Source organism: Corvus hawaiiensis, chromosome 6, assembly GCF_020740725.1.
Source record: "Corvus hawaiiensis isolate bCorHaw1 chromosome 6, bCorHaw1.pri.cur, whole genome shotgun sequence".
NCBI lineage: Eukaryota > Metazoa > Chordata > Aves > Passeriformes > Corvidae > Corvus > Corvus hawaiiensis.
Genome location: NC_063218.1, coordinates 24,702,545 through 24,717,728, shown reverse-complemented (window position 1 = coordinate 24,717,728; position 15,184 = coordinate 24,702,545).

Sequence of the window (15,184 nt, the reverse complement as noted above, 5' to 3'; positions counted from 1 at the left end):
TAGGATGGTGTGGCATGGCTTTAATTGGAAAAGATATTTGTCAGCTTTTTCTAACCTGTTGGTAGTGATGCAGTGTAGCAAACAACTTTTTTACAATTCCTAAAATGTAAATTTATAATATGCAAACAGCTTTGCAATGGAATGCTTTTATCAAGCAGTTAAGGCAACTTCATGTAGTGATCTTTTAAGTGTACTGTTTGCTAAGGCTGTTCTTAAGGGGAGATGATATGAAACATAAAAATTCACAGAAGTTCATATGCTGTTTTACTTGACAGTAACTTTCCTAAATAGACCTGTGTGATGTAGATGAGCTCTCCCACAGAGGTTCATTCTGTTACATCAGGTTTTGCCTCTACTATTTCTTAAACAGATATGTCTGCTATAAAGGGAGGAAAAACACATCTGAAGTGCATGGCAGTGCAGGGTTCTGCTCCTCTCAGTTGTCCTCATTCCCCAGAAATGTCAGGTGGCTATGAATGTTGGAGAGATCCTTTAAGCTCTTGGGAGAGGGAATGAGCATTTTTGCTTGTCCTCAATGCCAAGGGTCACAAGACATTTCTTTCTGAGATGATGTGCAAGGGGAACCTTGTGCCTCACGCTTTCTTCTCTCCTACCAACTTGTGGGAATGGTTCAAGGGCTCACGGTCCCTGAAGCCAGGCTGTCCCCAAGGAGAGGGGCTGCCTAGAGTAGAGAGGAGACAGTTCTGCTTTCAGGGACGCCACAAACCCTGTCCCAGCTCCAAGAGGGATGCTTGCTGAGCAAGGGCAGGGCTGGGGATCGTGTCTTTTCCTTCTTTCTCTTGCAGGAAGCCAGCTTGGGAGCAGCTGGCTGAAATGCCAACTGTTGCCTGTATCAGAGAGGCAGGGAGCAGTGGGAAGAGGAAAGGTAAGCCTCCAAAGGAGTAATTCCTCACAGCCTTGACAGAGAGAAAAGGAGTGGGAGAAAAGGAGTGGCAAAAGGGAGGTTTGTCCAAGGACTTCACCAGCACTTGGAGAAGCCTTGTCAGAGCTGTGAATGACCTCTTGCACACGTTGGCCTTGCTCATTTTTTCCGTGTCTTTCCCTTTTCCAGCTCATTCTGCTGGGACCAGCACTTGCATCAGACTGTGAAGGTGCTTCAGGAGGTGATGTCCTGCATAGACTTCATATCCTGAATAATCTTTGTAACCATTTTCCATCAGGAGAGGTTTGAAATGTGTAATTCAGAAGCTATTTGCTCTTGCTTAAAACCCCACTTTTTTAGTGTTTAAACATTTTACCTAGCTCTAGTTTACGTTCTGATGACCCTCACCAGCTTGGTGTCCACACAGCTACCAGCTATTAATTATGTGACTTAGTAAGAAACTCATATACAAGTTTTAAATAACCAATTGTCTAGGAAAATTGATAATTATTTAATTTCAGGCTTTCCAAATAGTACTTTAATTCTAGTTAGTTACTCAAAAGCTATGAAGTAAAGACAGAAAACCTGCATAATTAAAGACCAGCTTTTTAGTACCTAAACTGTGTATCAAGCAGAATAAATGCATTCAGGTAGTCTCAATAGGGAGCTAATCAGTACAAGAATTATTAGCCTTGTTTTCTAGTAATAGAATAATCTAATATTCCATTCTTTTCTCCTAGTTGTTTTCATGAGCTTACAGGGATAAAATACATTTTATTTTCCAGCAATATTAAAAACTTGCTGACTTGCCTAATCTCATTAAATATTACAGTGCTATACTTAACAGTAATAATGATACATTTACAGTGTATTTCTTTCTGTATCAAGGGACACTGAAATAGTCTGCCAGACTTTACAATGTAAATGTGAAACTTCTTCCACATATATTTAAAAAGAGTGGTAAATGGGACATACATATAAGAAAAGACAAGGAGATAGAGGATTGCTATTGTGGAGATATAAATCCAAGCACTGTGGGTGTGACTGTGCTGTATTTATGTGGGCTACTTTTTTTCAGCTGTTGCTTTCCATCTCAGGGTGCAGTTCTTGCTCTCATGGCCTTGCAGAAATTTGCGTAAAAGGGCAGGGTCAGTGCAAAGGGGACCCAGCATCCTTGTTTCTGATCAGGAGAGGCCATCCTTTGCAGCAGGTGTAGAGGAGGTCAGGTAACTGTCTTCTGAAGGCATACAGGGGCTGCAAATTTTGGTGTAGCTGCTGTGCTAAGACAGGGCTGGAAGTGGTTGCAGCAAGTCATAGATGAGTCTGTGATCTGCAGCACTGCTGAGAATCCAGGTGACACTGTGCCACTTGCTTGATACTTGTGGTATTGATGGCTTTTAACATCTAAGTTATACCTTGCCATCTTTGTTTGACAAATTGGAAGTGCTGTTTTTCCTGTCTGTGCTGCCATTTTCTGGGATGTGGGAGTCCAAGTATCTACAGCGGTGAGCCATACCCATGTAGTTGCATTCATAAAGGAGCTGCAGTTAGTCACTATTTTGGCACTTGAAATACTGACCCCTTTGTCCCCTAGCAGTCCTTCTCTGTAACATTTCAGAGTGTGTTCTGGGAGAACATCTATCCATTCCTGGCCCATGTGCAGAGGTGTTCCTAACCCATCAGCTTGGTAAACTAAAACACTTCTGGCATGGCATCCTCCGTGTGGCAGCTCACAGATTCTCCCCCAGACAGAATGGAGACATAGAGCCAACTGAAGATTTGTTCCAGTTGCTGATGACCATATGACTCATATTTGGAGAAAGGCAAATGAATGAAAATGAAAGAACAGAAGTAGCTTGCTGTCTTGAAAAGGTGATGTATGCCTCTGGTGAGACAGTATAGGCTGCATGCAGAAATGTTATGGCAGCCGCTGCAGATGTCAATGTGTGTACTGACTGACTGAAACAAGATGGAAAGACTGAGTGGTGGAGCTGTGCAGACCAGCAGAATGACAATCCAGTGTGAAGAACAGGACTGATTTATGTTCTAAGATATACAGAGCATTGAGACAAATGAGGCCTGTACAGATGGAGGTAGATATCTCTGCCTGAAACTTGGCTATAATAGGTATACACACTCTCCCTCTTCCTCTTTCCTCTGCTTTTTTGCTCTACTTCAATGTCTCTGGTATTTGTTTTACTATACAAAAGTGTAGAATAACATACTTTTGCTACATTCAAAAATATTGAGAAGGTCTGAAATACTGCAGAAATGAAATCTGGACACAGACTAGGAGAGCTGGCTATTTTAGAAATGCCGGCAATATTTTCTGCCAGTTGCCAGGATTTGACATGACCTGTAAAGAAACCAGCTCAGTCCAGCCAGGGGGCTCATGGCAACTGCATCTCCCTAGCTCTGGTTATTAGTTCCTCCTCTAAGTTTTGGAAAATAACAACAGATGGATTTCTTGTTTAGAACAAACAAGGCAGTCAGGAGTAGAGCAGAGCCAACTGTGCTGATATCCCAGTCTTTCCCTAATGATCTATTAGTCCAGCTACTGATGTGATTCTGTGTTGTCAAGTAGGAATGACAAAACACAGTCCAACTTGAATGGTGATGTTTTCCTACCTTATGTTCTTGGAAACTGTTGCCAGGATTTCCTCCCAACAATTTTTCTTTAAACAAGATACAATTAAGAAAATTAAACTGTTGAGTGCAAAATGGGAATTTTCTGCATATTCTCTTCGAAGGAAGGAAACAAGGATAATTCAAAATGTGATAGCAAAATTAGATTTGAATTAATTTCTCAAAGGTGTCAGAAGGGATTAGATGGCTAATTTCCTTTTTCAAAGGCAACATGTACATTTATGTACTTTAAAATATTCCTTACACTATCTGTGTATTTTGTTGTCTCTATAAATCTGAAAATCTGGAATGTAGCAGATTGTTAGCTTAGCATCCATTTAAAGACAGTATGATTAGGGTCAATTAGAAACTTTTGGGCAGAAGGTTTTTAAAAAGGTTGTTTTTGTTAAACAGATACTTAGTGTAAGCATGCCCATTTCAGTGAATTCTTGTTCAGAAAAAAGGCCAGCAAAATAAAAAAATTCATTTGCCTTACATTTTTACATTTGCGGAACAGGATAGTTTGACTTTGCTTTAAAACAGCTCTTTTGTGTTTTGAGAAGTTGTGTTTACTCAAAATCCTGAAAGGAGTTTAAATGAGGTAATACCATGTTAATTCATTTAAAATAAAATCCTAGTCCATTAGAAAAAAAATTTCATTTAGAATATTGCTTCTGAAGGGTGTTTAATTTTTCTGTTTCTTCTCTGAACTGTAAAAAGCTTTCAGATTCATTTTATTCTCCACAAAAACAAAAAATCCATTTTTTCAATCAATGTGAGATGATTTTTGAGAAAAATTTACTCAAACTGTTGATTTTTCTTGGGACACATTGCCAGAAAGGGATGAATGCTTTAGTTTTCCTGGCTCAGTATTCAAAATGTGGGGTCTTTTTTTTGTGTTCTTGGAGTTATATCTAGAAACAATTAGTAACTTTTAGAAGTATGTGATTTTATCATTTCTGTTTTCCCGTGAGTACTTTGTTTTACTGCAGCAGAACATAGGTGTGGTGAAAGATAGAAATTAAAAGAAAATGCTGTCTGAAGTAGAAGAAAGTTCCTTCCTTTTTCCCTTCTCATCCTCACGCTTCAGTACTCCCAGCATGTGATCCAGATGGTTCTCTTCAGATTCAAGCATGAGCTCAAATTCCAAGTTAACCAGGCAAATTAACTATAATGAGTAGGGAAAAAATTCGTAATTGAGTTTACATGGAAAAAAAAGATACAGTGTCAGGAACAAACAAAGCAGTGAGAATTTTACATCATAGGAGGAAATACCTATAGGTATATGACATTGGAGTTTTATGTTGATGGAAATATTTTTATTTATTGAAATAAACAAATAAGAGTCCTTCAGAATGTAGCATAGTTACTTTCCTCAGCAACTGAATTTTTTATGCATTTTTTTAGCTGCAGTTGGTATTAAAATTTTATATTATAAAGTTCATTGGCGATGAGCAAATTTAAGCTTTTATGTAGCTTTCATTTCTTGAATGCAAGATATTTTCATTAAAATTAGTGAAAATCTAAGATCATCAATACATTCATAAATGATGACTGCAAAAAACACAAACGTAAAATGCACTGAAGGTTGGTGTTTGCATGCCATCTTTTTATGCTATAATTTAGTATGATTTCTACTGAGAAGATAATGCATTCATCTTTGGAAAGGACCGAGGGAAGGATTACTGCTTTATTCTTCCACTTCCAGTGGTTTGTGAAAAATCAGGTGTTTCAGCTGTAGTGAAAAGCAGGGAAATGGCAAACAAAATGGAAGTAGGATATCAGATGTGTAAAAATGGCCATACTGCCATGAGTAGTTTGATAAACTGATGCAGAAAAAGGGCATGAATATAAAAGTTCTCCTGAAACTGGATGTGGATTTAATTAGGAGGGTTACCAACACAAACACAAATGGTAAGCTCAGGCCCACCCTGGAGGTGAGCAAAAAACCATAAAACCTCTCCTATGACAGAAATGTCCCAACAGCTTGGTTCAGATCCAGTGGAAATCAGTTGCACTAGATGTAGGCTGGCTCCTGTACAGCCACACGTTTTTATCCACTCATCAGTGCTCTGAAAAGGAAGTGTAAAAGCAGATGAAGCAATGAACACGAGCTGAATCTTTGTGCTGTTTGTGACTGCATCTGCTTAAGTAAACTCTTGAACTTGGAGTTTCAAGGGAGCAAGTTGAAGAAACAGATTTCAGGGAGGCTTTGGAAATCACTGCCTTAGAGATGGCAGGACTGATTTTAGATATCTCAGCCGACCTCAGTTACCCGACACAGAGCCTCCTACACTGTGCTTCCCAGCACTTTTGATGGTAAGAATGTGATGTAGAAGTCTGAATAAAGCCCCTGGGATCCTCCTGGTTATGCCTCATGCAAAGGCATCTGTATTTGCAAAGCAGTGTGCCTAAATTAAGCTCCACTCTCCCAAACTGCTTCACTTCCAAAGCAGTGTGCTACTTAACAAATGGTGCCATCCCTCCTTGCCCTGTGAGGTGCATTGGAAGATTTCACAGCTTTGCTCATAAGTAGATGGTGAGAGCACTTCCTCCACTACTTCAGGTAAAAACAGTCACTTCCTCTGAGTCATTCTGACCTGCACAGTTTAAGGGGGGCACATCATTACTGCTGTTTAAACAGAGCTGAGGAGACACCTTAATGAGGGCAGGAATTGTTTAATCCAGCTTGGCTGGGCCTGGATGGGGATGTCTGGCCATGCCAGGGAATCAGAAGCGATAAGAGAAATGAGAGCCTGAACTAATGAGTTGATGCAGTTAAGGTAGTTTGGCTGTTCTGACAGAAAGCACTCCTTGCTTATTCAGCTCTTTTGATCTTCATATTTATTGTTCTGGGGAATTTAAAACACTAGATTCAACAGAGATGATGTTAAGTAGTCTTTTAATCAAATAACAGTTTTGTGAATGATGTTGTGTAAAATGAGAGGTCACATTTTAACCTTTCCTTTACAATAAAACAAGACATTAGCATTTTTATGTGCAGGCCTATGTATATTATGCGTTTTGTATAATGACTCTCAAGGGTGAGTTTTTCACAGCCGTTTAGGAGACAGTTATTTTGATGAATGAGTAGCTCTTGCCCTTGATAGCTGTTAAAGTGTGTCAGGTTTCTTTTAGATGTTATAGACTTCGTGAGAGACAGAATCAATGATGTTTTGATGATGAACAGGGATTTTTCTTCCTTTGGTAAACTGGGTGCAGTCACTGGATACTGGGGTTGATATCAGAATTATTTAACTTTTTCTCTGACATTCTTTCTAATGTTTGCTTTTCACTTAATTGTAAGTATATGATGTTACAATTTCTGGGTGGTCCTACAATTCACGCCTACTTGTGTGAAGATTCATGCCAAAAGTACCTCTGCAGCAATTTTTATAAATGTTTTAATTTTACAAGTGTTAGTTTTTTCAAGTAATTATGAATAATTTTAAAAAGTCTCAGAGCAGAAACAATACCAGATAATAACCTTATTTTAGATTACTTTTTACAAAATAACTCATCAAATCACATAACATAGCAGTTGTCCTTCAGATGTTTAACATAATTGTATAAGTTAAATTAGTATCAAGTATCTTTTTTTGAAGTTGTCAAAATATTTTCAGACATTCATTTCCATTAGTGCTGTTTAATGTTTAATGCTTACCTTCTAGAAAAAAAAAAAGCTTTCACAATTTCCATATCCAGTCTTAAGTCCTGCTTATTTGCACATACCCATTATCATTTATTCTGTGAAGGGTTTTCACAAGAAATTGAGAAAGATATTTTTCCAACAGTACCTAATTACTTTTTCAAATACAAAAAACTAACTCCTTTTTTCTCTGCTATCTCCTCTAACACAAGGGGGTGATTTTCAGTGTAATGACAGTCCTCTAGACTGGAAGTTTCTTGAAAGTGTAAATGTGTCTGGATGACTGAAAAAGACCATGCATGCAAAACATGAGTCATAACTAATGAATTTACCAAACCATTTATTTCTTTTTCTCTTCTTTTCACAGGGTTTTCCAGTATTTTGGATTCCCAATGCTTATGTCATGAGATATAGCAAAAATACCTTCTGTATCTCATTACTAGTTTTCATTAAGCTTGTTGAATTACCTGTCAACTTCTTAAATATTAATGAGGATTTGGCAAAATTGGCTAGTACAATAATTAGATGGAAACTGGAGGCCTTATCAATTAATACCTCTGCTATAAACAGAGTTTGGCGCTTTTAATTTAGAATAGTCTGAGTCTTTTTATGCAGTCTTTCAATGAGAGGGTTATTGCATTTGCAGAGAACAAAAAGAGGGTTAGGAAAGTGCAGTTCTATACACACATCAGTAAACACGGTGTTCATGTAGTGTATGAAAGGAAATTTTTTCTTTGAAGGTTGAATGCAGTATTCTTCTAAATCTTCCAAGTTTTAAGATGTTACAAGTACGCACATTGTAAGAGGCTTTCTTTGAAATGTTGTTTCCTTTCTTTAAAATGTCATTAAGGTGATACAGCATACTTTGTAGCTAAAGCACTCTATAGCTGATCATTTGTTGAATGATATTACATTTTTGATAAAAAGCTTGCATGTGTCAAACTGAATGATTTATCAAAAAGTCAAACTTTGAGAATTTTTTATGCCTTTTTCAGTCTAATTTAATCACATTCAAATGCTATGTTCAGATTGAAGTATGGCAATGACTAGAGGAACCCTCTATCTGGAAAAAAAAAGAGAAAACAAGGAAGATAAATCTTGTCTTTATACCATGCCTTGTTCTTAACTGAATCCAGGTGTTGATTCAGCTTTGGGTCTCAGAATCATTCTTTTTTTCCTCTGTAAACAGACTTGTCAAGTCTTGTGCAGTCTGTGTGAAATACATGGGACCTTCTTCTCCCTTCCACTACTTCTCACGTGGTTTCCCTGCTGGTCCAGAGTGTGTCTGTGCAGTGTTCCCAGTGCCAGATACAGCTGGCTGGCAGCTGGCTCCTTGCACCCCGTCTCCAGAGAGCCCTCCCGGAAGGCTCCTGCTGCTGCCAAAGCAGTCTATATACCCTATGGTAATCACAGGAATAATACCAGGACAGATATTTCAAACAGGCTGTGAAAGGTATGTTACCACAGCTGTATAATTGCATGTGAAAATGTGTGAACTAATTTTTCCTGAGAGTGTAAACATCTGGGACATAGATTTCTCTTTTCTGCATGCTTATAGAAATACATATAAGGAGCCTATTTCAACTACTGCCTGGCTTTAGATACTGCTATAACACAAACAAAATAATACCTGTCTGCAATAAAAGACTTGATGAAAATGTTCATTGTACATGTTGTAGGAATATTTAGTGTTTTCTTTCTGTATGGAATTGCTCACTAGATGTCCTCACAGGATCAGAACTCATGGGCTATTTTTTATAATGAAGCTTGAAAATAGTTATATTTGCCCAATCCTGAATGATTATGAGCTATAAAGGGAAAGCAATGATGTATATCTCTTTCTGAATCGAGTGGAAAATTAAGACACACAGATGGAGATGGCCAACTTTGTATCAATTTTTACACTTCAGTTTTAAAAATGTGACAGTTTTTGCAGGCTTTGTACAGAATCCCTACAGAATAATGAGCAAATATAAATAATGACTTAATATATAAGTAGAAGTTAATATAACAATTTTCTGATAGGAGAGAATGAATAGTGGGGTAATTAACAGTGCATAAAAAAGAAGTTAATCAAGAACTTGAAAGCCTTACCATCGCATGAACATACTTCAGGTAATAATGTCGAATATAAGAATGGTGATAGTTTCAAATTAAACTTGCTAGTTTTCTAGGAAAAAGTTTTATGATTGTCAGAGTTAAGTGCAACAGATTTACTAAATATCAAATGGGTAATATTTTTGTCTTATGATTATTGGTTATCAATACATCAATATCAATACATTTAAAACTACTCCCACTATTAGACAGGCTGTCTTTTACTTGATTTTATGGCATTAGTTATGCTTCTTGTGAGGCGAAAAGCTGTCTTTTCTAAGCTAGTTTGTTAAGAGAGATTTTTTCAATTGTAACACCAAAACTGACCATGACATTGAATAATTTAACCTCCTCTGTAACATGGGCCATAAATGTTCAATAAGATGAACATAAGCAGTTGTAGACAGTTACAACTGCACTTTTGGAGCTGATGCTTTTGGAGAGCATGGAATGGACCTCAGGCAGGTTCTTGTCACCAGCACATTGCAGAGAGCTAAAGAATAATTTTATCCTTTGTACAGATTTGTGCTAAACAGGTCCTTTTTCTGTTCACAGGACCTGGGAAAGGCGTTGCTAGGGAGCTGCTAGTCTGTCTCGGCATTACACAAATTAACATGTTTTTTCCGTTTTATGTGCATTTCTAAAACAGGGCCCTTAATGGTGCCACTTTTTATTTGGGATCATGTATCCATAATAGAGCGAGGAGTAATGCAGTAGAATTGCCTTTACTCATGTTCCTTATTATTTAAATGGATCAAATGGTTTTTCTGGTAGCTTCTAGTTACTTCCTAGAACTGTCATTAGCAAAACATAATACACAAATATCTCTTAATGAAACAGATATTTGACATAGTGAAGTAGCAGATCAGTTCATCCTCCAACAGATGTAATTGGACCAAACACAGTTTTGTCTGGGCAAAGAAAGACAGAAATGGATGAAAAACACAAATAAGCAGCTGTTTTTAAAGTCAGTAAAAGAATCCAACTCAGAGTAGTGAAAAACTAGTACTTTACTGGATGATAAGCTATCTGATAAACTTAGGATGTGAACTACTTCGAGGCAATTGCTTTTCTGATATGCTCATTTTTCTTTTCCTGAAAGAGTTAACTCACAGATATACCTAACATAAAAACACCTGGCAAGTTAAAAGCAGTTATGTAAGTCTTGTAGAGAAATAGAAGTGGAAAATGGGCGTAGGTACCTCTTGGAATATGTACTCATTGGAAAACATCAATGAAATAACAGCATCTGGAAGGAAGCTACTCTAAAGTAAAACTAGAATTCACAATGTCTGACAGTTTAATTGTGGACATGAGTAAAAGATAAAAGCGGTTCCATATCTGAGGTGTAAATACTGATACACCCTATCTTAGTGCAACACAAATGTCACCACCTGTGTTTCTTGGCAATGAGAAGGTTTATGGATGCAGTTGAAGACTGGAGAACAGTGACAGGAAAAGATCAAAGGTCAAGCAGAGCTGATTTATACAGAAAATTATTTTCTGAAAAGGCAATTGTACATAAGATGATTATGAAGGTCCCTAGGAAATATGGATTATATTAGAAAGTATTTTAGCTTAGGAAGCCTAATCTACATAGGATCTTGCAATAGCTAAATGGAGAAGATGAGCTTTTGCAAAGTCCAGTCAAATTAGCCTTATGCACTTATTACTTGCCTGGGGAAGTTTATCTTCAGGAACCAGAGGAAATATCTATCTTCCCTAGCATTTGTGACTACCCCTCTGTGTGATGACATCCAACCTGGTGCATATAAATATAAATTAATTGTCTAAATTAATGGAAGAGAATATAATAAAATAACAAAACCAAACAAACAAAAGTAAACCAACAGCAAAACTACCCCAAACAACTCAACATAAACCCTGTAAAACCCAAGAGCGGCCCTCAAAAGAAATTTGGGCAAGCTATTAATGAATAGTATTATATTTGTAATGATATTGGTAATGTCCTTTTGCAGAAGAGATGCTCCTAAGAGGTAATGGTATGAATCCATGCCTTCTGAACTACTTTAAACTTTACAGCAAGTGAGTGCTGTGAGATTGAACTGTTAGAAAGCAGCACTGGGATCTCTTACTGGTGCACATTTGTGCTGCTCTATTCGTATCAATGTTCTTAGGTGTTTTAAAATACATTAAGATCCTGTTCAAAACCCAGTGCATTTATAAGAGGTACCTTTGTTATCTTCTGCTCTGGCTTGTGCCCAAATGCTGTAGTCTGCAGGTGCAGCATCTCTCTTTTCTGCTACAGTGACAGCATGGAGAAGCACAACTGCCTTCTCTGAGCAGAAGCTAATCAAGTAATGTATTTTCTGTAGATAGCAGTATTTGTGGACAATTTCTTGAAGATCATAGAATCTTCTCGACAGGATTTTTTTCATGGTATTTCAGTTTCTAAATTATGCTTTCATTAGCATCTTCTGAACAAGCTGGTACGATCAGCTCTGCTTAACTACTATTCTGCTTGGAAAATCAAAGGAGAGGCTGGACATGCAAGGAGAGCTTAGTTCCCCATGTGTGTTCATGCTTACTGGCACTGCTAGAAGTTCACTCATTCTCCATTGTAATCTGAGAGTGTCTCCAGAGTTCCTCTAAATCATAGATGGCAGCACACCTATCACAGTATCACTTTAAAAATGAAAATTACCAGAATGGAACATCTGTGTCATTTCCAGTACACCTGTCTGAGAAATCATGGTAGATGAAGGCAAAAGTAGCCAAATACCCAGTTCCCTGTCTGAATAAAAAGTGTTATTTCAAAATATTTCTTCTAGCAATCTTCCTTGTTATCTAGGCAGCATTTGAAATCTGTCTGATAGCTAACTGGATTAAAATTTGTAATATCTGCATTTTCCCTGTCAATGCAGCGTGCCTGACTTAGGGCATGTAGGATACTATGAAATTTTGGGTCAAACCCCTGAAAATGTATGAGGAGTTCTGCTCTTGATCTAGTTAATAAAAAACTGTTATTTATTATAACAAATGTGTTGGCATTTCTATTTCCATGAAGTCTTCCAAAATTAACTTTGTAGGAAAAAAATTCTGCAGATAGAGGACTGATAGAGACTTTAGTGAGCTGAAGCAGCTGCAACTACCACACCTATGACAGGATAATGAAAAAACAGTTCAGGATGGAGTTTCCCTCTTTCATGTGGACTAGCAGTTTATTCCAGCCCTCCATTCCCCTGCAGGCTCTTCATCTCAACTTCGGAGCATACTTGGGCTATTCCTTTATCTGCTTCTATTTAGCTCATTCTGCCCTAGGTAAAACCACTGATTTAGTGTTTTTGCATCAGACTGAGCCCATTGCTGCCCCCACTTTCCATCTTTCACCTGTTTTGGCCAGAACTGCAGCAGCCTGAAATTCTAATGGGACACTGTCCAGCACTGTGTACTCAGGCAAGTTGTCAGCACAGAAAAACAGGTACGATCCATGTAATCATGGCACATAACATTGAAACAGGAGAAACTGGTGTACAAAAGTCTAGTAGAAGGGTAGAAGTCTTACTTTTTACATACAGTTTTTGTTTCCAAAAGCATAACCAGACATTAGAGAAACAAAAGGTATTCAGCTGTAGCACTACATTATTTTGCATCTTCTGCCCAGTTTCTCCTGCTGAAAAGTCCCTTTCATTTTGTGACCTGCAAGGCTGTTTAAACTTCCAGTGTTGGCAGTAAGTTGAAACGACAGATGAAAACCTGAAACAGGTCTGTAGCTAAGAACTGGCATGAGGAATTAATCTGAGGTTTATTTACAGAACTGTTCCTGTGCTTATATTTCAATTTGATGAGGCTGTGAAGCTCACCAGCTTCACATCTCTCACCAGCTGTGAAGCTTGTACAGTCTTTGATGATTGTGATTGGACACAGCTAAGGGACCTCCTGAACAACCTAGGCGAGATCACAAAGTGCACCACAAGCAATGGTGATGGGAATGAAGGGGATCGTTTATGTCTTTTTCCATTGGACGTGTGCTGGTGTACGAGAATTGGAGTGTGGAGTGAGGGAACCACTATCCAGCCTTGACCCTACTGACCACATTTTAAAAATTTTTTGTTTCTTTCCAAATAAGGCTAGATGGAAGTTGTTAATCTAAAAAATATAGTACCTCTTGGTGTATTTTTTCCTCTTTGAAATATACTTAGCAGAAGATACAGTATTGCAAATAATTTAAATTACCACTCTAATGGCCACATTAATGCTGTGTCAAATGGCTTGATCTTTCCTCAGGAACTCAGTGTGAAACTTTACCATAATGCTGATGTTTTGGTACAATATTTCATTTTAGGTTTTCATCATATTTTTCATCGTTATTATCATTAATCTATCAGTTTCTTAGCTGACACAAAAGATCTTTTAGTACACATTGTTCGGGGGAATGCTGAAACAGTCTGACACGTGAAAAAAGTTCATTTTCAAGTGGAGGTGCTTAAAGACTAGACTTTTAAATGTGTCTCTATTAGACATGCAGAAGTGTTAACTGGTGAAACCATGAAATTTAATGCACAAATATAGGCATCCAAATTTGAAAATATTTATCAATTTGAGTTGCCCAAAGCTATTCAAGATGTCTGTAGTGACAGCTTGAATATCTCACCTCCCATTCTTGCAGCTTATTTACTACAGCTGCCTCTTCCTGCATTGACATTTTCTAAGCAGTTATTTCCAGCTGATTTCAGATGCATATCGTTGCGCCGTCCTGTATTTTGCTAATCAGTCACTATTTTTTTTCTGTAATAGTCTCTCACAGACAGTCTGAATGAGTCTGTCACATCACTGCAGTTCTGGTACATGGAACACATTTTGGGCCACACTCTGGGAATGTGCTTTGCTGCTCTGCACACCACATCAGAGATGAAAAAGAACTGGAGAGCTGGAGAGAAGCAAGAGGGTAGCTGGGCTGGTGTTTAAGACTCAGCATTTTTTTCCCCAGTATATTAAGTAAATTCCAATTCTGTGGATTAAATTCACAGGCAGTTTATCACATCTTCCAAATTGCTAATAAAGATAGTAATATGCGCCTAATGCTGAATCATCCAACTTCATCTAACCAGACCAGGCTTTCAAATGGGAAGTGTCTGGAATGAGGTATTATAGCACTGTGAAGGTCACTGAGGCCTCCTGAATACTTGTAAATAAGGATTCATGTGTCTGTGATTTTGTAGATGGTTTTAGAGAATCACTTTGATTCTAGTATTTTTAATTTTATTTCAGGGATCATTTTGCAAAATATCACTAATGTTACATTTGTTGATCTCCAAGGTTATTTTTAGAAAGATGATTTGAGTCGTGGGAATAATAACTATTTTGGCATAACAGCTACAAGAAAAAAAAAGCACAAAAAAAGCGCAAAAATACACTTGGCTTGGTCAGAAACAAATTTCATTTCAGAACAATCCAAGCAAATTCTTTTGCTACTGATTTCTTTATTTGAAGAATAACATCAACCCTTCAAAACATATATTTTTAGAAAATATCAGGTTTTAAATGCCCTTGCAAAACACTGCATTTAAAATAATCTAACATCTCTCATTTTACCTTGTCAGTCCAGAATAGAAATCCTTTCCTTCCCTTTTCATGTGCTGCTTACACTAAGAAAAAAAGACAGAAACAGTGAACAAAATATAACACCGAATTTTTTCCACACTGGAAGAGGGAATAAATTTAACAGTGACCTGTCAGTCAGAAGCTTTATGTCACTTTACCATGACACTGGAAAGAAAGTAAAAGTGTACAACTGGTACTGAAAACTGTAGATGTCACATACCCACAGCATTTAACCTGTGGCTTTTCTCTCCTTTCCTCACCCCACGTCTCCTCTCCTTCCCTCCCTTCCCCCCTTACTTTTAGTTTCATGTGAGCTGCTGACTTTGAAAATGAATTGCTGAATTATTTCAGTAATAAGTATTCAG